A 26,344-nucleotide genomic window follows, 5' to 3' on the forward strand; every position below is an offset into this window, starting at 1 on the left:
GGACCTTCGGGAAAAGTAAAATACCGAAAAGGTATTTAGGATATGCTGCATACATGACAAGGCTTATTGAAGTGAAACCTTCCTCCTATGAATATGCAACTAAAAGTCAAGAGTGGAGGAATGCTATGATGGAGGAATACCTGTCCATAATGAAGAATGATGTCTGGGAAATGGTCCCTAGGACAAGTGACAAGTCTATAGTAACTTCAAAGTGGATTTACAGGATAAAGCACATTGTATATGGGAGTTGTAGCAAGAAGCTTCTCACATAAATACGGAATTGATTATGAGGAAACCTTTTCTCCCAAAATTAGGTTCACAACAATAAGATCACTTGTTTCATTAGCTACGACTATGGGATGGAACATACATCAAATGGATGTTAAGACAACTTTCCTGAATAGGACCATTAATGAGGAGGTTTACATTGAGAAACATGAATGATTTGAAATAATTTAGAGGGATACTCATGTCTACAGACTAAAGAAGGCTCTATATGGCTTGAAGCAAGCAGCTATAACATGGTATGAAAGAATGGATGCATACCTATCAAGACTTGTTTTTACCAAGAGAATTGCATCCTAACCTATATATCAACATGGTCCAAGGTGAACCAATTATCATACTCCTGTATATGGATGATCTACTAGTCTTAGGTGTAGAACATCAGATTTAGGAATGCAAGAAGCAGTTAAGAATCGAGTTCGATACGAAGGATCTTGGGATTATGCATTATTACTTGGGACTAGAAGTATGGAAAAATCCGTGAGAGATGTATCTTGGTCAAGGTAAGTATGCGATCAAGATACTTAAAAAGTTTGGCATGATGGATTGCAAGCCTATGATGACTCCTATGATTACAAACTTCAAAAGGTCGATGTATTCATATTCTAGTCCAGTGGATCCTACTAGCTTCAAACAATTGATTGGGACCTTGATGTATCTTGTAAATATAGGACTAGACATATGTTTTGCAGTAAATGTCCTTATTTAGTTTTAGATAGATCTAAATCATGATCATTGGATTGCAACCAAGAATATCTTAAGATATTTTCGTGGGACAGTACATCACTTCCTGATGTATACTAGTAAATAAATCCATCTCATGGGATATACAAATTTGGATTGGGGTGGTAGTGAGATAGATGGAAGAAGCAAAACAAGTGGATGATTCAGCCTAGTATCTTCCATGGTTTCATGGATGAGAAGAAATAATGATACAATTGCTTTGAGTAGCACTGAAGCTAAATATGTTGCTGCAAACAAGGTCTGTTGGGAAGAAATTTGACTCTAAAAGTTGTTATCATACTTGTTTGAAGGACCGCTCAACCCTACATGGATACATTGTGATAATCAAAGTTGCATAGGATTGATGGAAGACCCAGTGTTTCATGCTAATACGAAGCATATAAACAACAAGTCCCAGTACATCAAAATCTTGGTATGAGATGGGGTCGTGGAGCTACACTATATACCTACAGATGAATAGGTATCAAACTTATTGACTTTAGCATTACCAAACAAGAATATTGAGTAGATAAGTGGTAAGCTTGGTTTGGTGGATATGTCTTCCCTAATTGAGAGGGAGTGATATCAGATAGCTCTTGTCTTCATGGGTCAATCACTATACTATGATTAACAAACATAAGTCTTAGTGAAAGCCATAAGGAAAGAATGGAGTTTGGAGAATTGAATAAGCATCTAGATTGAAACTTATTATGGATTGGAGAATCTAGGGAAAGAAGTTGATGATAAGTACTCTTTGAGGATGAGGTAGTACATCCAAGACAAGGGTAGTCAAAGAGGGCCAATATTCTATGAGGATCTAGGTTTGAGAATCCAAGATAAGAATAGTCCTAAAAGGACATACCTTGTAGACATCCATATTGGGTATGTACCTTGAGAGGTAGTGTGGCAGCTCACGTAAAGTCTCCCAGATCAGGGAAAATGCTGGTTAAAGATATAAAGATGCTTGAAAAAAGATGGTTATCAATTCGACTCTTCTTATGAGAATTATTCAAGATTGAGATTCCTTGTACCACGAATACCTCTCTAGTTAAGAGGGAGTTGAAAATTGTAACTAGGTTTGGTCTTCATTACGATGTAATTGTAATAATGTTTAATTGTATATTCTTTATAAAGAAAGAAAAGTGAAAGAAAAAGAAACTATATTTTATTTTGGAGTTTGGGTTTCATACTCAAGATTAAGTCAAAAGGATGTTCTTTGTGCTTTTAGGTCTTCTAGGTCTTTCTAGGATAAAGAATAATATTGGTCATGTGTCATAGTCCCATTTGGACTCATTGTAATGAAGACAAATATTTGTTTTGTCGAGAAAAATCCATGGATAATACCAGGACCAAATCAACCCATGGAGTAGCTCAAGTCGTCCTAAAAGGAGGAATTCGACCCTTAAGAAAGGCTATAAATACAGGGCAACTTGACCTCATCTGGACACTCATCTCAAGAAAGTTCAATCTGCAATATCAAAGGTGAAAGAAGAGAAGCTAGAGGATGAAAAAGAGGAGAATAAGTCAAAATTTGTTAAGGGTTATATTTTGTTGTCTCGCTAGGGTTTGTGAAGCTGCCAATTGTAGGAGGCCAAAATTCTGAAGCAATTGCAGGAGGCCGAAATTGCAGGGCCAAAATTTTGTTGCATTGGTCGAAGTTGCAGTAGCGGTGTTGCAATATTGAAAATTTGGAAGATGTTCTGAAATAGATCTTGCAGAGGGTTGGGTTGGCTCTTGGAAGTCTCTTTGTAAAGCAAATTCTAATGAAGAAGATAATCATTTTCTTGGTTTTCCCATTGGATGGGTTTTGCCTCGGCTTAGAGCCTATATCTTGTGTACTTTGTCTCTTTGTGATCTTCTTGTTTTGGTAATTGCTTGATGAAAAATATTAAAGAAGTAATAAAATACCAACTAAAATATCAAGTAATTATCAAGTTAAGGAAAATACGTTATAATTTACAAGTCTCCATATTTTCCAACATGTAATGTTCCCTATGGATTAATTTCCCAAGGGAGGACAAAGTATCCTATCCAACTCCATAGGTTATAGCCATTAATAAAGGGGGAAATCCATTATCCAATGTGTTCCAGGAAACATTGGGTAAATTTTGGGATAGTTGAGGCAAAAATCCCAATTTGGGGGTTACACTTGTAAACCCTCACATTAGATCAATGAAGAGAGAACCCCATGAGAAATCTATAAAGAAAGGAGAGATGGGATCATTTTCTCATCATTATTTGGATTGGAATATCTCTGTTTTCTTTGAGTTGCGGGTTTGAGGGTCTTAAGACCATTTTATTTATTTATTTTTGATAGCTTGTGAGGTACTCCAAGCCCTAGGGTTCAAGGTTTGAGGTTGGAGCACCACAATAGGTCATTGTGGGCTTGGAACCCAAGGTTGGGGTTTTGCACCTATTGATGTTTGGGCCAAAACCATGAGGAATTTTTTACATGTGATGGATGGAGATGATAGATGATGGCAAGGAGAATCCAACGCAATGGAAATCATCAAAATCCGAGTTGTAGAAGATAATATATGAATTGTTTAAGTTAATAATTGATTTTTCGGGCATTCAAGTCATGTAGGCTTTGAAGATAGTTATGCCAAAAGTCATGTCTCTTGGTGAATTCATGGAGCCCTTCAATTGTGTATAAATAGAAGGTGAGGAGAGATCATTTGGACATCTAAGAGTGCAACACATAGAAATAAGAAATCTCGTTGAAAAGGACACTTATGTTTAGGTCACACGGAGGAAAGGGCATTACCAACGAAGGAGAAGGCTAAGATGAGAATCTTCAAGGCTGTTTGGGAGCCATTTCCATCTTGCAGGAGGGACAAGTAAAGGAAGTTAAGTTCAAGATTGTTTTGGAGTATTTTTTGTGTGGGTAATCCTATGTCAGAAGGCCGCATAACTTTACAGGGCTCTGAAGGAGGGCCACAACCCTAACTGAGGTCTGTTAGGCATTAAAAGGGGCTAGAAATAACCCAAAACTTCAACTTATAGAAGGAGCCTTACATATGATGGAACCCACACTGTTAGGAGGGTTGGTGTGTTGTAAAAGATGGCAGAATTGGGATTGGTGTCTTTCCTTAACCAGGCCGAGGTCAACAAAAAATACACAAACACTAAAAAATGAGCAATAGGGTATGTATTTTACCTTGTGTTGGGTCTATATTTAGACCAGTTTGGATAATATTTGTTGCATACTGTGGGAGCCAATTGGAAGGCTTGACTTGGTGGTTGGAAGCCTTTCCTAGGAGAAAATTTCACAGTGGAGTTGTGACAGTTGTATTGGGTATCATTGGATTGTTGGAGGGCAACGTGTTGGTGTCCAAAGTAGCCCTAGATCAGTGTGACAAGGACATTGACAATTATGCATTCAGTGAAGGATTGAGCCTAATGTGTAGCTCTTTGATGGACAAAAGAAGCTACTAGATTGGAAGATTGGAGCTTAGGTATTGGCCAGCCTAGAAGAGCAGATTGGATCAACCTGTGTTCATTGTAGCAGAAGTGACTTGCAACAGTGATAGGTGGCAACCCTCCTGGAGTCTCTATGTGTTGTTTCTTGATGGACTAAGAGGTAGCTAGAGAGCAGAAAGAAAGCAAAGGACCGACGTGATGAGATATGACATAGAAGATGAGATTGTAGCGAGATTGTCATTGTATCTTGTCTACTTGTACTTGTGGATAATTGTGTGCCATTATCCATTGTACGAAATCCCTTGATAGTTGTGTTATATGTTGATTAATATAATGAAGTTGGGTTGAAAATTTTTAAAAAATTTGTCGATAATTGTGCATGTGTGATTTAATGCTATTTATATTCCATTGTGCAAAGTAGATTTGTTGAGATTATTGGTTTGGTAGCATTAGATATTTTAACATTCTCTCCTAGCACTAGGGTCATGGAAATTCAACATGGTATCAGAGTGTGTCTGAGCTACTTTGGAAGACAGTGAATCAAAGACTGCACATCAAAGTACAACTTAAGAGGGAGTTGGTCACATTGTAGGGATCACTACAATGTCGAAGTTGCAGGTTGGTCTCCGGTATGAGGACAGGTTGGAAGGGCTTTCCAACTATAGTCCTTGGAAGGAAAGGACCAAGTTGGTATTGCAGGTTAACAGGATCTGGGAGTTCACTGAGAAAGAGATCAAAGATCCAACTGACCTTAGGAGATGTAAGTGTATGAGGAATTGGATACAAGGGTGAGATTGATCATCCTAGATGGTGTGAAGGACCCCCTAATACCTCATTTGTCCTGTAAGAACACTATACATGAGATGTGGATGGCTCTTTAGAATTTTTTCCAGAATAAGAACGAGAAATAGGTACTGGTATTGGAGGATAAGTTGAAGTCCACCAAGATGATACAAGGTGAGGGAGTGACTTCGTATCTGACAAGATTCTCTTAGGTCAAATATGAGATTGCTGCAGTCAATGTGACTATTTCAAATTCTGATATGGTGAGGATTGATATGAAAGGGTTCACCAAGGAATGGAAGCCCTTCATCAAGTGGATCATTGCCAGAGAGAAATTTCAAGACTGGAATAAGCTGTGGGACGACTTCATTCAAGAAGAATTGCGAGACGAGGATCTTTATCCGAAGAAGAGGGCTTCATATGATGACGTGGCACTTGCAACACGAATGAAGGGTAAGCAAAATAAGGACTTGAGTAAAGTCAAGTGTTTTAACTGTGGCGAGATGGGTCATTTTTCATCGAGATGTCTGATGAAGAAGATAGAAGATGACGAGAAGAAGAGAGGAAGTAGGTTGCTGATGTTGGCACATTTGTTGAGATAGATGCTCTCACCATGAGGTTGGAGGAGGAGGACTTTGCTATGATATCTCATTTCTTGCAGGGTACCATCGATGAGGATGGATGGTATGTGGACAATGGTGTGTCAAAACATATGATAGGGTCACAAAAGGTATTCAAGACTATAGCTAAGTGGGAATCAAAGTTGCACATGGTGTTGGGTGATAAGAGTCAGAAGGAGATTTGAGGATTGAGAGTTGTGCCATTCAGGATGGAGTCAGGACGGGTGATGTGGGTCCAGGACGTATTGTTCGTACCAAGACTCAGATATAGTGTGATATTTGTATCAATGATTGAGAAGAAGGGGTTTGAGGTCTTATTCTTATAGGGGAGGGAAAGACTCAGATCTGGAGGCTCTAGCTCTGCAAGTATTGTGATTGGAGTTAGAGAGCATGGTCTATACAGGTTGACAGACAAGGCTATGGATCATGAGAATAAGAAGGAGGAGGACTAGGTGTAGGTTCCATAGAAGCAGGTGCAAGTGCGGGCTTCAGAAGTACATGTAAAGGTTCTAGAGAATAAAGTCCCGATTTCAAAGGCTTAGGGGGAGTCAAGTTTTAGAGGGATTTTGTAGGTTCAAAGGGAGACTTTGTAGCCCAAGAAGAGTGCATTGTTAGTGGGGATAAAGGGTGCATCTACATATGCCAAGAAGGAATCATGGAGGGATTAGAAAGAGATACAAGAAAGAAGAAGAAACATGAATCTTCTAATGATAGCAACACTTCCAAGAGATGCATAGTTCATACTACAGGGATTGTTGTAGTTGTGAGCACCAGGCGTTAGGCGAGTGTTGCGAGTAGTGATGATGATGATGATGAGTTACTTCCTAGTCTTGGAAGTACGTCCCTCACTAAGAGGGAGTGTTGGTTTTGATATCTTGGGAGGTACTCCAAGTCCTAGGGTTCAGAGTTTGGAGGTTGGAGCACCACAATAGGTCATTGTGGGCATGGAACCCAAGGTTAGGGTTTTGCACCCATTGATGTTTGGGACAAAACCATGAGGAATTTTCCACATATGATGGATGGAGATGATAGAGGATGGTGAGGAGAATCCAACACAAAAAAAATCATTCAAATATGAGTTTTAGAAGATGGTATATGAATTTTTAAATTTAATAATTGATTTTTGGGCATTCAAGTCACGTAGGCTTGAAGATAATTATGCCAAAATTCATGTCTCTTGGTGAATTCGTGGAGCCCTTCAATTGTGTATAAATAGAAGGTGAGGATAGATCATTTGGACATCCAAGAGTGCAACACATAACAAGAAGAAAGCTCCTTGAAAATAAGGAAACCTCTGTTTAGGCTGCAAGGAGGAAAGGGTAGGCCCAGCGAAGGAGAAGAAGGCTTAGGTGAGCATCTTCAACACTGTTTGGGAGCCATTTCCATCTTGTAGGAGGGTTGAGAAAACGAAGGTAAGTCCATGACTATTTTGGAGTATTTTTTGTGTGGGTAATATGGTGTTAGAAGGATGCATCACTGTACAGGGCTCTGAAGGAGGGATGAAACCCTAACTGAGGTCTGTTAGGCATTAAAAGGGGCTAGAAATAGCTCAGAACTCGAGTGTATAAAAGGAGCCTTATATATGACATAACCCACAGTTGTTAAGAGGGACGGTGTGCTATAAAAGAGAGTAGAATTGGGACTGGTGTCTTTACCTAACTAGGCCAAGGTCAACAACAAAGACACAAAACCCAAATAGTGAGTAGTAAGCTATGTATTTTGTCTTGTGTTGGGTCTAGATTTAGATCGGTTTGGATAATATTTATTGCAACCTATGGGAGCCAATTGGAAGGCTTGACTTGGTGGTTGGAATCCTTTAACAATGTAAACTTCGAAATGGGAACTATAAACTCAAAATGGGAACTTTGGCCAAAAAACCCTGAAAAAACATAAAAAAAAAAATGCTAAAATCGAAAAGTGTGTATATTGGAACGATGTTTTTTTTAGGACCAATTTTGAACATGTTTTAAAAATGGCAGTGAAAACGAAAATTTCGTGCAAAAAACACCCTGAAAACGAAAAGTGTTGATACTAGAACGATGGTTTTTTTTTAGGGTCAATTTTCAACATTTTTAAAAAATGCCAGCAAAACCGAATTTTTATGTGCAAAAAAATAGCTATTTATGAGGAAAAAATCACACTAATGTTTTTGGTAGAATAACATTTTCCTTTCCTAAGTATAAATTCAACACGTTTTAGTAATGACCATAAAGATAAAATAATAGGATATGAAATACATTAAAATTCTATTAGTTTTCATCCATGTTGTTAAACATACAATAATATCACACTAAAGATCACTAAAATTCTAATTGTTTTCAACCATAACATTAAAGATACAAACACATTTGGAATTTTTTCAACCATAAAATTAAAAAACCATGACATTATGAAAAATTACATTTCTAAATTAATCAAAATGTCATTATTTGTATATTGAATGAAACATACATTATATCTCCAATTTAATGTTGCATTGTAGATATTCTAAACAATAAAAATCATCATAATTAAGACATGTAATCCAACAACATAAAAATGGATCATAACTTCTGATTTAACACCATATGGAAATCAAAATTTTTATTTCAAGATACTATGCAAACATCAGTTATATAAACTGTCTTAGACAATTATTTCAAAATCACTCATATTTTCTTGCAGACCATCAGAATTCACATCTTCAGATGAATGACTGGATGTAGACGAAGATGTTCCATATTCTTCTATTTTATCAACTAGTGCCCCATCTGAGTCCACATGCATGCCCACCATTTTAGGTTTCAAAATTCTTCTGGATCTACGACTAGTTTTAGCAGACTCCCATCTCAACACTGTTCCTTCTGGTAACAACCTTTTCAGAATCTCTATTGTCTTGAAGCAAAGAGTTCCTCTCTTTTTTAAATTGAAGTTATAAATAGGTATGTCAACATCCTCCAATTTTAAGAGGTCTTCGTTGCAACGATTTATATTTGTACCCTTTCTTTTTCTCTTTCCGCCAATTTTTTTTGTCAACTACCATCTCTGGCTCATACACACCATTGAATGGGTGTGTATTTGTGGCATACCAATGTACTTCAACACCTATAACATCCTCATTTTCTGTAAATACCTTTATAGCCTTAGCAACCTAGAATGGATAGCCATTGGTATCTCCATCTACTAGCACTGCGATCATGAAAACCTCCTTAATATCATGTACTAAACCCCTGTAAAGGTCTTCCATGGCTTCACATTGTGCACGAGATCTTCTGGAACCAATATACATCTCTCTTTCCTCTTCCTGTGAAGAATTAATAATACCTTGAGATTGTTGCTGTTCAACGATGTTTATTTCCTCATGTTCATTTGAAACATTTGGTGGCCAAATAAATGGATTTTTCAAAGGTATATCTTCATTTGTTGTTGTTGAAATGATATCACTTTGATTATTGAAAAATGATTCCCACCAAACTGAATCAACAATGTCAAAGTACTCATATGTATATCTAATACATTTTTTAATTTCTTCTAGGCAATCAGAATAATTTATATTTCTATTCTGTCTGCATGCATTATGAACTTCATTAATGGATTGTAATAACAATATTTTTGATGCAAATATTGGATGATTTGGAATGAACTTCAAAAATTCCAAACTTGATGACGATGCCCATTGTACAGTAGTTGAATACTTCTTGCCCCATATTAGTGTTTTCCCATCAATTTTTTTGATACAGAATTGATGTTGGAAGTTAATGTAATTAAGTTGTTCAATGCACTTCTCCTCACCATGCGATCCCAGAATAAACCTTTGCATGTCAACAGTTTCTTCCAACACATCAAAAGTAGGCTCTGGCATGTATTATTTCTTAATACATTCAATTGATGATGGCAAGCGCCCGACTTCCTTCCTCCTCAATGTGACTAAAAAAGGAATGAACATCTGATCAACATGGTCATGAGTGTGCCCAACAAGAAGGAAATCAACCTTTACCTTCTGAAAAATTCTCAATTCAACAATCGTGTTTAGATATCCAGAAACAACCTGATTTTTGTTTTCGCGGAAAGCGTTGTCCAATTATAGATACAAACTTCAAGAAGATTACCAGACCAATGAGAAAGAACATCATGAATTATGGTTATTGTCATATTTGCATCATTATGAATATTTGGAGTTGTGAAGTACACCCTTGGCAACATTTTCCCATTGAAGACCATACAACCGACCAAGTGATACTGAATAAAATTTTCCTCCTATAAATTTTTGGGTGTGCGAACAAAATGTGGTAAAAGTGTTTTCTTCTGGTCCATACCATCAATTATCAAACCCAAATATTTATTTGGATTATCATAACACTTCTTTTGATTCTTGTACAACTTTTTCCTTTCACTTGTTTGTTGTTCGCGACGCTCCTCAAGTTCTTTGACAATTGAATCTACACAACATAAAAGAAAGCCATTAAGAAATAGGTTTTCATAGTTGATTACTATACAATTTTAAAAGTTAAAGTTATGAATGCTTACCTCTTTCTGACCCTTCACATTTGTCCCTTTTTGATTTAAGAGAAGCACATGTACTGCAAATCCCCATCCTTGTCTTCTTAGGAATACAAACATTGTTAAATTCTTTCTTCCATACCTTCACAAAATATTGATATGTAATAAACCGACCATGTCCCTCAGAACCTTCTGCATATTCTTTGTATAAGTTGTAGATTTATCGTCTTGAAAAATTATCTAGAATATGTATTGTCTCTCTATTTGGCATACACTCTCCATGCTTTTAAAAGAAATCTTTCATCCATGACATTGCAGTATTTGATAATGGACCAAACTGTCGTTTATGACGTACTTCTGAATAAAATGTGGGATCCTTTTCCAAATTTTCTTGGATTCTTGAGAGATGAAAATTACCCATCGAATGAAACATTTTGAAAGACTTTCTACAGATAAATAAAGACCCAATATGATAATCATAACTTGAAAATGTAGATTGCATGCACCCAACTTATGCAAATTTTAGATCCATATGTTTCAAGCAATCTTTTTGACAATATTCACTTGAAATGAGAGCGCTGATAGAACTTCTTCTCGTCAGATATTCTACTCTATCCCTTGTATAGCTAGAACATCTTGGATTAATACGAAAAGGTCTACTCCTACTCCTCGATACGATATTTATTGGCAACATATCCATCATTGGATCATCATTTTTATAAGTATTTTCATCATAATTCTGAGGAATGTTATCCACACTATCATTAGCTGTGCTTTTCAAATACTGACTTCAAGGATATTCCTCATCTTCCCCTTCTTCAATGCTACTGTCATAGCCCTTAGAATTGGGACTAAATGGAACATTTGACTGTATTTTTATTGGATATTCTTCCTCATGTGCATTGTCAGTGCTACTCTCATAGTCCATAGAATTAGGACTACATCGAAATGTGACTGTTTACTTACTGAAAATGCTACATCCTTTCCTTTATCACTACTACTCTCATAGTCCTTAGGATTAGGACTAAGTACTTCATATTGTCCTTCGTCACTACTCTCATAGTCCATAGGATTAGGACTGAAAGGACACTGTGACACTCCATTATTTTGAAAATTTTCATCATGCTCTTCATCACTGCTGCTCTTATAGTCCATAGGATTAGGACTAACCGTGACACTCCATTCTTTTGAAATTCGTCATTATGCTCTTCATCACTGCTTCTCTCATAGTCCATAGGATTAGGACTAAGAGGACACTGTGATACTCCATTCTATTTTTCATCATGATCTTCATCACTGTTTCTCTCATAGTCCATAGGATTAGGACTAAGTGGACACTGTGACACTTCATTCTTTTGAAATTCTTCATCATGTTCTTCATCACTGCTGCTTTCATAGTCCATAGGATTAGGACTAAGTGGACACTGTGACACTCTATTCAGTTGAAATTATTCATCACTGCTGCTCTCATAGTCCATAAGATTAGGACTAAGAGGACACCGTGACACTCCATTCTTTTGAAATTTTTCATCATGCTCTTCATCACTGCTGCTCTCATAGTCCATAGGATTAGGACTAAGTGGACACCGTGACACTCCATTATTTTGAAATTCGTCATCATGCTCTTCATCACTGCTGCTCTCATAGTCCATAGGATTAGGAATAAGAGGACACTGTGACACTCCATTCTTTTGAAATTTTTCATCATGCTCTTCATCATTGCTGCTCTCATAGTCCATAGGATTAGGACTAAGTGGACATAGTGACACTCCATTTTTTTGAAATTTGTCATCATGCTCTTCATCACTACTGCTTTCATAGTCCATAGGATTAGGACTAAGTGGACACTGTGACACTCCATTCTTTTGAAATTCGTCATCATGCTTTTCATCACTGTTGCTCTCATAGTCCATAGAATTAGGACTAAGTGGACATCGTGACACTCCATTCTTTTGAAATTCTTCATCATGCTCCTCATGACTGTTGCTCTCATAATCATTAGGATTAGGACTAAGTGGAAACTGTGACTCTTTATTTATTTGAAATTATTCATCCCGTTTTTCGTCAGTGCTGCTCTCATAGTCCTTAGGATTAGGACTAAGTGGAAGAATTGACTCTCTATTCATTGTGGAAAAATTTCTGTTATACTCATCAATATGAATAGAGTTGTTACACGACAAAGATGTTGATGCTTCACAAAGAGAAACTTCACTATCAGAAGAATCCATCCCTTTCAAATATAAGATGTTGAATGATACAAATGTAGACTCTCCTAATGATATTATATAGCTTAAAGAATGAAATTTTCCCTCCAAAAATCTCGTTTCATGTATTTCCCTCCATTATTTTCTTCTACAATTTATTGAAAATTTTTAACTATATTTATTTATTTATTTTTTTAATTTTTAATTTTTAATTGATTATTTATTTATTTTTATTTTTATTTTTTTTATGAAATAAATCTTTAAATTTAAAATTGTAACTAAATCTTTTACCTAATTAATTTAATAGTTAACCTATATAATATTTACTAGACAATTGAATGTTTTTTTAAATTTTATAATACCTTATAAAACAAATTAATCTCACATTCACCGTGCTGTAAACCAATTCCATAATATTCACTTTAACATAGTTTCTTATATCATCATAACAAAATTAACATGTTAAATTTTTTAAAAACAATTTAATCTCACATTAACCGTAAGGTAAAACATTTCCGTAATTTCACCTATATAATAAATTTTATTCACTATTACTCACATCATATCAAGGTTTTCTGATGTTCGTTAAAAGACTTGGAGTGAATTTGTGGAAAAGTTACATTGCTGTCAACAACTTATTCAACGGAGGATTCTCGCATTTGAAAGGTTTGTTAATTTTTTTCTTTGCAAATTTTAAAATTAAATAAGTTTAATGAAGTTATTTTGTTTTTAAATTAAATTTTTTTGTGAGCCAAATTTACCTACTACGTCCACAGTGGGTATGGTGGGCCTGATAATGCTCACGACATCCAAATGGGACCGTGGGTTAGGGACGATAGGGCTGGCTTCCCGACACCCCGCCCCACACCGGCGGCCCAATGACCCGCGGGGGTGGCAAGTCGATTGGCGAGCGCCCTGCCCCACCCTTGCAGCCCAACGACCTGCGGGGGTGGCGGGCCGATTCCCGGAATTGGCTTGCCACCCCCATGGGCCGTTGGGCTGCCGCAGTGCGGTGGGGCTGGGGTTCGGGAGGGGGGCCAATTGTTGGGCCACCGGGGTGGGGTAGGGGGGCCAGACCCAATGGATGGCTCGGTTGGCTAGCCAATTTTCAGGGTGGGGTGATAGGGCGCTGTATTTTTTAAATATCTTATTTTTTCTTTTAAATTGTTATGGTTTACATAATTAATTATCATTTATCATTTTCATTGTTAATTTTTTTTTTTTTTTTTTTGTGATTTACTGATTTATATGTCTTTTTTCTTCTTCAAGAAAATGGCATCAAAGAATATTTCTATGAATATTTCTAGACCAAAGACTCTTAAAGGTGGATCTTGAAAAAACATTGTTGAACAAACCTCACCTGAACTGATGGCTACAAATATTTCAAGTGCCTCAAGCAATAAGAAGATGATTTCATACCGGAAGAAATTAAAAGAAGTGAAACTTCCAACAAATGTTTGGTATGTGAAAGAAAGAGAAAGCAAAAATGTGCAGATATATCTATATGTTGATATACCTAATGATAATGGAATTTATGAAGTGATGGGAAATGTCATAGACATGTGTTCAGTATTGGATAGTGAAGTGGTTTACATACTTACAAAACCACCCAAGTCACATGAAATGATTAAATACCAGTTATCATATTCATTGTATGACACGAGAGAGGTATCTACAAAGTTGTGTAAACAAATCGTAAATGAGATGACACAAAATATCATAAGTATTGTTATTTATATTTGTGTTTTGCATTCTTGTAATTGTTTCACTATATTTTTATAACTTTGTTTTTATTGACATATGATATTTTGTTTGGCAGAATTTTGTTGAAAGTTGTTCAATTAGGTTGGGAGGCATTCATTTCATAGAGCATGATATTATGAAAGTTGTCAGCAGTTTCTACTCAGTGTCAGAAGAAGATATGACAAACAAGAAAAATGTAGTAATTCATGATGCTACAAAACTACATCCAAGGGATCAGAAAAAAAAGCCTCTAGTGGATAAATCTAGAAAAGGTAGAAATGTTACTTTTGAAGATGAGGAAGTTGAAATTGACAGTGAAGAATATGTTGTCGTTACTGAGGATGACATTGGAACTTAGAAGAGTCGTAAAATACTAAAAGTTGATGGGTGTGGAGCATGATTATTTAGAGGTCTTTGTTCCAGCGGGACGTATACCCTAGGAAGATTGTACACCCCTCCACGCGGGGGGGGGGGGGGGGGGGGTGCGGGGGGGACTTGTCTCCTCCGCGGGGGTCCATGGGGGGCTAATCCCCCCCGGCTGGGGGGTCTGGGGGCCAGAGGTCCCCCGACTGGGGTTTTGGGGGTAGCGCCCTCAAAGCTAAAAACATATGTAAAATTGCCTTGTAAAAGTATAGTAATTTCTAGTCAATCTGGGCCGTTTGTTAGGCAGATGATCTGATGGTAGAAATTATGTTTAATTTAGGTTTTTTTTTCCCTAGAAGGCAACCCTTCTCTTTGTATCAGGGCATTGTATTGAGGCTGTGTAATAGATGTGTATTCTTTGAGCGAGAAATAGAGAGGTGAGATTGTGAGAGAAAACAAAGGATATTACAACGGATCTGCTGTAGGTAGTGTCTCTTCATTTTGCTGGATAATAGAAAGGAAGGACTGGCTGTTCGAGGTGGACGTAACCCAAACTGGGTGAACCACGTATATCTGTGTCTCTCTGGTTTTATGTTTTTGTGTTTTTTTGCATATTATATGTTTTACATTTCTCTGTCATATATAATATTTTTCTAACAACTGGTATCAGAGCCGAAGGTCTATTTGGCTGATAAACTAGTGGGAAATAAGGGTTCTTCATTCGAGTGGGAGAAATGGTGGAAGATGGTAAGTTTAGGGTCAAGAAATTTAATAACCAAAACTTCTTGCTGTGGAAGATGCAGATGGAAGATTATCTGTATCAGAAAGATATGTACCTACCATTGAGCGGAAAAAAAAAGATGTCGACGAGTATGACAGATGAAGAATGGAACCTTCTTGATAGAAAGGCACTTGGAACAGTACGGTTGTGCCTCGTAGCATCAGTCTCCTTCAACATTTCGAAGGAAACAACGATAGAGGGTTTGATTAAGGCGTTGGAGAAACTATATGAAAAACCCTCGACCTCAAACAAGGTATTTCTTATGAAACAGTTATTTAATATGAAGATGTTGGAAGGTGGATCTGTTGCAGACCATTTAAATGATTTTAATACTATTACAAGTCAGTTAAATTCTGTAGGGGTAAACTTTGATGATGAAGTTAGAGCTCTGTTATTCTTGTGCTCATTTCCATAAAGTTGGAATGGTTTAGTAATGGCCATTAGTAACTTTGTTTCTGGATCTAGTACTTTAAAGTTTGATGATGTTGTCAGTGCTATCCTTAGCGAGGAAATGTGACGGAAAAGCTTCGGTGAGACATCGGGTAATGCTTTGAGTGCAGAGCCTAGGGGAAGAAAAATGGAAAGAGGAAAGAACTCAGGATATCACAGTAAATCAAGGAAAGGCAGATCCAAGTCCAGATCAGGGATAGTGTGCTGGAAACGTGGAAAGAAAGAACACCTAAAGAAAGACTATAGATCTCGGAAGGGAAAAGAAGGAGATGCACAACAAGAAAACAATCATGAAGCAAATGTGACAGGTGAGGTGTTACAAGATGTTTTGATTCTTTCTTTCGAAAATATTACTGATTCCTGGGTGGTAGATTCAGGGGCCTCATTCCATGCCACACCTGATAAGAAATATTTTCATGACTATGTTCAAGGAGATTTTGGACAAGTCCGTTTGGGTGATGATAAACCTTGTAAAATTGTTGGAATGGGTAAGGTTCTTATAAAATAGCAGAATGGAAACCAATGGCTACTAATGGTTTCAGATCTGAAGAAAAATCTGATTTCAACAGGACAGTTAGGCGGTGAAGGTTGTGTGACAACTTTCACAGATAAAGCTTGGAAGGTCACCAAAGGATCCCTGGTAGTAGCAAAAGGCGAAAAGGTTGGTGCATTGTATTTATGCAATGGTATTTCAAACTCTGTTAATGTTTTAACTTCCAAAGGAGCAGATGTAGCATTATGGCATCATAGGCTTGGACACATTAGTGAGAAGGGTATGAAGATTATTCACTCAAGGAATTTGTTGTCGGGTTTGAAGAATGTTGATTTGGACTTCTGTGAGAATTGCATTTATGGAAAACATAAGAGAGTCATATTTCTCAGAGTTGGGAAAGAAAAGAAGAGCTAAAAATTAGAGCTTGTGTATACAGATGTATGGAAACCTGCTCATGTATAATCTCTCGGTGGATCTCGTTATTATGTTACTTTTATTGTTGATGCAACTAGAAAAACTTAGATTTATTGTATTCAGAATAAATCTGATGTATTTGATACTTTCAAGAAATGGAAAGTTTTGATTGAGATTGAGACATGAAAGAAATTGAAGTGTCTCAGATCAGACAATGGAGGTGAATATTGCAGCAAAGAGTTTGATAGGTACTATTCAGAGCATGGAATTCAGAGAGAGAAGACAGTTCCAAGAACACCACAAGAAAATGGTGTGTCATAAAGGATGAACAGAACAATCATGGAGCGTGCAAGGTGCATGAGATTGCATGGAGGATTTCCTTTACAGTTTTGGGCAGATGCTGTAGATACTGTTGTTTATCTAATAAACAGAGGGCCTTCAAGTTCCTTGGATGGTGGTGTTCTAGAGGAAGCATGGACAGGTAAAAAGGTAAACTACTCTTTTCTAAAGCCTTTTGATTGTAAGGCCTTTGTCCATATTAATAAAGAAAATAGAACAAAGCTTGAGGCAAAATCAAAGAAATGTACCTTTATTGGATATGGTGTTAATGATTTTGGTTATCGCTTATATGATTATGAAAATCACAAAATCATTAGGAGCAAAGATGTAATATTCAATGAAAAGGTCTTGTATAAGAATCAGTTGTAGGAAAAAAACATGAAACAGAAAACAAGGAATACATAGTTCTTGATGGGATCACTGAAAAAGTAAAGGTGTCTGAAAATAACAATAATCAACAATCACAACAACAACAACCACAAAAACAACAGCAGGCACCCCAAACACCTGAAAGTGGTGTTAGAAGATCTACCAGGATAAGTATACCCCCTGAACGATACTCTCCTTCATTATATTATTTATTGTTGATTGATTTTGGTGAACCCGAATGTTATGAAGAAGCAATGCAGGTTGAAAGTAGGAAGAAGTGGGAGCTAGCCATGGAAGAAGAGATGGACTCCTTAATGCATAACCAGACTTGGGACGTAGTCAGGTTGCCCGCAAGTAAAATTACATTGTAGAATAAATGGGTTTACAGGCTGAAGGAAGAAGATGGAGGAAAAAGATGTACAAGGCTAGACTTGTGGTGAAGGGGTTTGCACAGAAGAAAGGTATTGTTTTTGATGAAATATTTTCTCCTATTGTTAAAATGATTTCAATAAGAACTATTTTAAGTCTAGTAGTAGTTGAAGATTTTCATCTTGAGCAGTTAGATGTAAAGACAACCTTTCTCCATGGGGATTTGGAGGAAGATATATATATGCAGCAGCCACAAGGATATGAGGTAAAAGGGAAGGAGAAACTAGTGTGCAGGTTGAAGAAGAGCTTGTATGGCTTAAAACAAGCTCCAAGGTAGTGGTATCTAAAATTTAACAAGTTTATGTCTGAACAAGGTTATACTAGATGTCACTCTGATCATTGTGTTTATCTAAAAAAGCAAAATGATGGCAGCTATATTATATTGTTATTGTATGTAGATGACATGCTTGTTGCAGGGTATAACATGCAGGAAATAAATGTGCTCAAAAGAAAATTGGCAAATTCATTTGCAATGCAGGATTTGGGAGTTGCAAAAAAAATCCTTGGTATGAGAATAACTAGAGACAGGAAAAATCACAAATTAACATTGTCTCAGAATGAGTACATACAAAATGTGTTGAAAAGATTTAATATGCACAATGCAAAACCAGTTAGTACACCTTTTGCTAGCCATTTCAAACTTAGTAAGGAGATGTGCCCAAAGACCCATGAAGACATGGATTATATGTCTAAAGTTCCATATGCATCAGCAGTTGGAAGCTTAATGTATGAAATAGTCTGTACAAGGCCTGATATTGCACATGCAGTGGGAGTTGTAAGCAGGTACATGAAAAATCCAGGAAAAGAACATTAGATGGCAGTGAAATGGATTCTCAGATATTTGAGAGGTACCACAAATCAAGCATTATGCTTTGGTGGTTCAAACATTTCTCTACAGGGATATGTTGATGCAGATATGGCAGGTGACAGAGATAACAGGAGGAGCACTATAGGATATGTATTTACTGTAGGTGGAACAACTGTTAGTTGGGTTTCAAAAATCCAAAGTGTTGTTGCACTTTCAACAATAGAAGTAGAGTATGTTGCTGCTACAGAGGCTATTAAAGAAATGATTTGGTTACAAAGGTTTATGGATGAATTGGGTAAGAAGCATGATATGGGCATGTTATATAGTGATAGCCAAAGTGCCATTCATCTTGCAAAGAACTCAGCATTTCGTTCCAGGACTAAACACATACATCTCAAGTACCATTTCATACGATCAGTGTCGGAAGATGGAGAGTTGAAGCTGGAAAAGATATACACTAGCTAGAATCCTGCAAATATGCTAACAAAAGTTGTAGTTAGGGAGAAATTGAGAATATGCTCAGTTTCAATTGGTCTTTAAGGATGACGATGAAGATGAGAAACAACGAGGTCCAAAGAGGAGTCATTTTCCAACGAATGAAGTAGCTGGAGTTTCTACAATAATTCTCCAAGTGGGAGATTGTTGGGAGTGGAGCATGATTATTTAGAGGTCCTTGTTTCAGTGGGATGTATACCCCAGGAAGATTGTACACCCCTCCATGCGGGGGGGTGTGGGGGGGATAATCCCCCCCGGGCTGGGGGGTTCAGGGGCCAGCGGTCCCCTGACGGGGGTTTCTGGGGTAGCGCCCCCGAAGCTAAAAACAGATGTAAAATTGCCTTGTAAAAGTATAGTAATTTCTAGTCAATTTGGGTTGTTCATTAGGTGGATGATCTGATGGTAGAACTTATGTTTATTTTATGGTTTTTTTTTGCCCTGGAAGGCAACCCCTCTCTTTGTATGAGGGCATTGTATTGAGGCTATGTAATAGATGCATATTCTCTGAGCGAGAAACATAGAGGTGAGATTGTGAGAGAAAACAAAGGATATTTCAGTGGATCTACTGTAAGTTGTGTCTCTTCATTTTGCTGGACAATAGAAAGGAAGGACTGACTGTTCGGGGTGGACGTAGCCCAAACTGGGTGAACCACGTATATCTGTGTCTCTCTGGTTTTATGTGTTTGTGTTTTTCCGCATATTATATGTCTTGCATTTCTCTGTCATATATAATATTTTTATAACAAAAGTAACAATGCCCAAGAATAAATCTGTTCTAGTTAATGATGAGAATGTTATGAGGAAGAAAAGTAAAGTTGAACATTTTGAAGTAGTCATTACCAAGAATCAAGAACCTAGTGAAACTTCAAAATAAAGCAGAGAAATCATTTCACCAGGAGTTGATTTAGAGGATGGCATTATCAAAACAAAACAAAATTCCATTCGAAAGAACTTGACAAAGAGAAACTTAATTGAGGGTGGTCATACATTTCAGTTTAATGTCAGAAAAATATATAAGGCAAGTGAAGGACAATGTAAATATGAAATCAGAAAGCCACACCATCTGCATGTTCACAACTTGAAGACATTGATGAGGTACGATCCATATGCTCATGTGGTTAATTATGTGCTTCTTTTTGATCCAGTTCAAGTTCCCAACAAAGAAGCATTTGATAAGTCAAAATTTTTTGAATACAATTATTATGTGCTTAGGGGGAACCATTATGTAGAAGCTCAAAGACAATTGATGGAGGAATATCCCAATAACCCACGTTTTGAAAAAATGAAATGTATCATTTATGCTGGTTTATTAGATACAAAAGAAAAGTTAGTGGCATGGGATCATAATTCAGATAATGAATGTAGGATGTCTATGACTTTCATCCAAAGCGTTAGATTTATTCATAGTGAATTTGAAGAAAAATGTGGTGGGGATAAGCTAAATGTTACTGTAGATTTCTGAAAGGAATGATGTATAGAAATAAGCTATAAAATTGAAGAGAAAATCAATTCAAAAGGTGGCAGAGTTAGTGGTTTATTCAAAGGTATTGATAACATTTTCAAGTTGGCATTTAGAACTGGAGAGATATGGGAACTGATTAATGAGATTTTTAGCATGTGGGCGAACATTGGCATTAAAAACCAAAAAGTCTTGAAATGAAGCAACTTCTAGAAGATATGACTATCACACCTTGGAGAGCATTGCAAGGAGTGAAGGATGAAAAACTTGTCAAAACAATATTATCTCGTGTGAGGTTAGGGGAATTATCATTGGAGGAAATGCCTGGGGAATTTCAAAAGGAAGTTTGTTGAATTATTTTTATTTATTTCTAGATTATAATTTTATTTTAAATATAACATACTGTTCTTGGTAGTATTTGTTATACATATCATTATATTAATTTTTTTTACTTTATCTATGCAGTCACAAAGTTTACATGTAAATTAAAGAACAAATGGTTAAATTGTTGAATGAAGATAGTTGGGATTATGTTGTACACAACTATCCAGATTCAAGTTCTACATCAACACTAATTTTTCATTTTTATTTTTATTTTGTTTATTTTGTTTTTGTTTATTATTATTATTATTATTATTTTTATCTTGCATTTAAAAAGGTATGTTGATTTATACATTCATTTTTATACTATTTTTAATTTATAACTTACACATATATTTGTTTATTTTATAAAAGATCAAGAAGGATGCAAATTGAGCACCAGATAGTTTCAAAACCTTTATTGAAAAATTAAGATCGAAAGACTGAAGAAGCAACGTCTTAAGAATTTTGAACTTGATCCAACTCTACTCATTTCATTTGGAATGGGCTTGACACTATTCAATATCAAGTAATTCAAGGCCACTGTGAAGACATTGCTAAACTCATACCTAGAAGGGATTATGCCCTAGTTATTGTAGATATTCCCCATAGTTTCAATATTCCAAACATTGACTATAATAGTGACCCTTATATTTATCAATCTCTTAGTAAAGTGGTTGCGAGATTTCTAGAAGTCACGTTATCACCATTATGGAGATTTGTGACATTTCATTCAGACACACAATTGACAATGTTATTGTCAAGCTTCAAGGGAAAAACAAATTCAAGGATGCAACTTACATGGTAAGATGTTTAAAATGTATATTTGATTAATGTTAAAAAATTCATTTATGTACAAGTTAATTGAACTTTTACTATCTCACGTTACAGGAAAAAGTCAAATCTTCTTAACCGTGAAGATCAACCATTTATAAATGATTGTGAGTTCATCCATATAGATAGTTGGGCAAAAGATGATAGCTATATGTCTATGATTTTCAATCGAGTAGATGGAAAGAGTCATAGCCAAATATTGACTTATGATGTTGTTGTGAGAAAACTAGCATATGAAGACAAAGAAACAAAAGGAGAGATAGTTAACATTGATCAAAAACCACAATTATTGGTTAACTCTCTTATAGACATATGTTCAAATGAAGGAGTTTGGGTTCTGGATTTATTTTATGGCTCATGTAAGTTTTATTATATGGAAAAGAATTTCAATATGTTATTTCTTAATTTATATATGTCATTTGTTATGAAACTAGCTCAAGAAAAGATAGAAAAGATAGATCAACACCTTAGAATTCAGCCTCTTCGAGGGGGCAACCTCCTTTACATTACATAAATGAAAAATTCTTGGATGATTCAAATGAAAAAACCTCCTTTCTAGATATGGGAGTCTAAGGGGTCACAATATAATCTAGCCGACCTAACAATAATAATATAAAGCCACAAAAATAACAATAGAGGGATTCTATGGGGCACAGTAGTAACAATATGGGGGCAATAGGGGCACAAAAATATTAATAAGGGGTATAACTACAATAGTAATGGGGTAATCACTAGTATTATAGGGACCCAACATGCCCCTCTCCTTCAAAAAGTGTTGTCCTCAACGCTTGAGTAGTTCTGGATACTTCTGCATAAAATTCTTATCCTCCCATGTGGAATCTTTAGCGGATAAGTTCTTCCACTTGATAAGATACTCTGAAATTGAACAATTCCGTAGCTGTCGAGTTCTTGTTTCTGTGACTGCTTCTGGTTCCAATATAATCTTTCCTTCCTCGTCAAGTTCTGGCAATATTGTTTGAACTGGGAGCTTGTCGCCTATAACCTTCTTTAAACATGAAACATGGAAAACTGGGTGCAATCGAGAAGCTACAAGAAGCTCCAATTTGTATGCCATAGTACCAATCTTTTGCAACACCTTGTACAGACCATAATACTTTGGTGATAATTTATTATCCTTCTTAGCTTGCTTGAGGGACATTTGCTTATATGGTTGTAGCCATAGGAATACCCAATCACCTACATCAAAACTTCTTTCACTGCGATGTTGATCTGCTTGTTGTTTCATTCTATTCTGTGCCAACACGAGGTTATCCTTTAAGAGTTGGAGGACTTGTCGTTGATGTTTGATGTGATGTTCCACTGCCTGAACCTTAGAATTTTCTCTTAAATATGATGTGATGGATGGTGGTTGATACCCATAAAGTGCCATAAATGGGGTCATTTTTGTCGCTGTATGGAAGGAATTTTTATACCACCATTCAGCCAGAGGAAACCATTTGACCCCTTGTGTTTGTTTATCAGATACAAAGCAACGAAGATATCCTTCCAAACATTTTCTTACTATCTCAGTTTTCCCATCAGATTGAGGATGATAAGATGAGCTATGAGCTAACTGAGTACCAAGACAAGAAAATAATTCTGTCCAAAAATTTCCAGTGAAAATGGGATCTTTGTCACTTACAATAATCTTTGGGTTTCCATGTAGCTTTTGAATTGTTTCCATAAATGCAATAGAAACTGTACTGGCTTTAAATGGATGTGATAATGCACAAAAGTGTGCATACTTGGTAAGTCTGTCAACTACCACCATGATGACACTTTTTCCCTCAGACTTGGGTAAACTTGTGATAAAATCCATTGAAACCTCCTCCCAATGTTGGCTTGGAATGGATAAAGGTTGTAATAGACCCGGTGTCTTAATTGTTTCCACTTTATTTTGTTGGCAAACCAAACATTCCGCCACAAACTTTTGAATATTTGATTTAAGGCCATCCCAAAAAAATTCCTTCTTAACCTTGTGGTAAGTTTTTAGAAATCCTGAGCGCCCTCCTAAGGGAGAAGTGTGCAATTCCATAAGAATCTTTTGTTTTAGTTGGGAATTCTTACAAAGGTATAAGCGATCTTTGTACCATAACGAATCATTTTGCCAGCTAAATGTATCAGACGTACTGGAATCTTGTTGTAGCTTTCGAATAAGTGCCCACACTTCTTCGTCATTCTTCCATTCCTCCCTTGCTTCGTTTATCCAATCTGGTTGGATAATAGAAATGGCACACAACAATGCTTTCCACATCCTCATCCTTTCTTGAGAGTGCATCTGCCACCACATTTTGCTTTCCTTTTTTGTAGATAATTTCAAAGTCATAACCCAACATCTTTGTGACCCACTTTTGTTGCTCTTCAAAGGATAATCTTTGTTCTAAAAAGTATTTAAGGCTATCATGATCCGTTTTTACCTTGAAGTGTCTTCCCATTAGGTAGGGTCGCCATTTCTTAAGTGCATGGAGTATTGCCAACATTTCCTTCTCATAAATAGCTTTGCTTAAAAACTTTCCCTTGATTGGACGACTTTCAAAAGCAATGGGTCTTTCATCTTGCATTAGAACAACACCAATTCCATTTCCTGAAGCATCACATTCCACAAGAAAGGTTTTTGTGAAGTCTGGTGTAGCTAAGACCGGTGCTTGGCACATTGCCTCTTTAAGATGTTCAAAGGCCTTTGTTGCTTCCAGAGTCCATGAAAATGCATCTTTCTTCAATAATGTTGTTAGAGGTGCTGCTATTCTCCCATAATTCTTAACAAACTTGCGATAATACCCTGTCAACCCAAGAAATCCTCGCAGATGCTTTATGGACGTGGGGATCTTCCATTCCTTAATGGCTTTAATTTTGCTAGGGTCTACCTTAACTCCTTCATGAGATACAATATGACCCAAATATTCCACCCCCTGGACTCCAAAGAAACATTTGGATCTTTTTGCATATAATTGTTTCTCCTCGAATAGTTGTAGCACCCTGTCAACATGTTCAACATGATCCTTCCAAGACTTGCTGTAGATTAGTATATCATAAAAAAATACTAACACAAATTTTCTAAGGAATGGTTTGAAAATTGAATTCATCAAACCTTGAAATGTTGAAGGTGCATTGGTAAGGCCAAAAGGCATGAACAAAAATTCATAATGACGCTCATGAGTTCTAAATGCTGTTTTCGGAATGTCTTAAATCTTCATTCTGATTTGATGATATCCTGAACGAAGATCCAACTTGGTGAAGTAAATTGATCCATGCAATTCATCCAGTAATTCATCAATGACAGGAATGGGGAACTTGTCTTTAATAGTGAGCTTGTTGAGCTCCCTATAATCCGGACACATGCGCCATGATCCATCCTTCTTGTGCACCAATACTACTGGAGCAGAGAAAGAACTTTGACTCGGTTGAATTATACCAGCCTCTAGCATTTCTGCAACCATACGTTCAATTTCACTCTTTTGGACATAGGGATATCTGTACGGCCTGATGTTTGGAGGAACACTTCCTGGAATTAGATGAATTGCATGATCATGATCACGCATAGGTGGGAGACCTTTGGGGGTCTCAAATACCTTGGAATGATTGTCCAGGACCTTTTGGAGATCTGGAGAGGGGCATGCCCCTATACTACTAGGGGCATGTTAGGCCCCTATACATGACCTTTAGTGTATTTGCTATTACAACTGTAACAAAGCCCTTTTGCTCTTTTTTCTTCCAATTGTTGTGGTGTCGACCTTATAGGTTGTGGAAGACTAGGGGCAACAACACTTCCGTCTTTATAATTGTGAGTGGTATGCTTCCTGGTTGCCATAATTTTGCTTTCCATTTTTCTTGCTAACCTGAATGCCTTCTATAATGAATCAGGTTCCTAAAGGTGAACATCATGTTGGATATTATCCTTTAAAGAGCTTATGAACACATCAATCCTATGCTCTTCTGGAATATCTTTTACCCTTATGTTCAATTTTTGTAACTCCTCAATGTGCTCCATTATTGAACCCTTTTGTTTGAGACTTATCAATTGGCTAAAAAAAGTGTTGCTTTTTGTATCCTCATAATGTGATATCAATTCTTCCGTAAAAATTGCCCAAGTGATAAATGGTTTACGAGAGCAAAGCCATTGATACCATAAAAACTGATTTGGTTCCAAATATAAAGTTTCCATATGTAACTTTTGTGTGTTTTGCACATTATTGAGATTGAATAATTGCTCCATCTGTAATATCCATGTGGCAGGATCCTTGCCATCAAACTTCCTCATATCGATTTTTGGAATATGGTGAGTCTTCGATCCAACATTAGCATCTATGTAATCATGATTAACATTTCTTTTGTTTTCATCATGAGTTTCCTTTAGTACCCTTTCACCCTTAGGGACCATTTCTTGTAGCAACTCATTCATATTTATCTTCAATTCGTCCATGTTTGTCTTCAAATCTATCTTCAAATCATCCATCTTAGCTTCCACGTCAATCATCTTAGCTTCTACGCCT

The sequence above is a fragment of the Pinus tabuliformis genome, chromosome 6 (genome assembly GCF_031772625.1).
Source record: "Pinus tabuliformis cultivar Carrire ecotype Pingquan chromosome 6, CPIR1, whole genome shotgun sequence".
In the NCBI taxonomy this organism is placed as follows: domain Eukaryota; kingdom Viridiplantae; phylum Streptophyta; class Pinopsida; order Pinales; family Pinaceae; genus Pinus; species Pinus tabuliformis.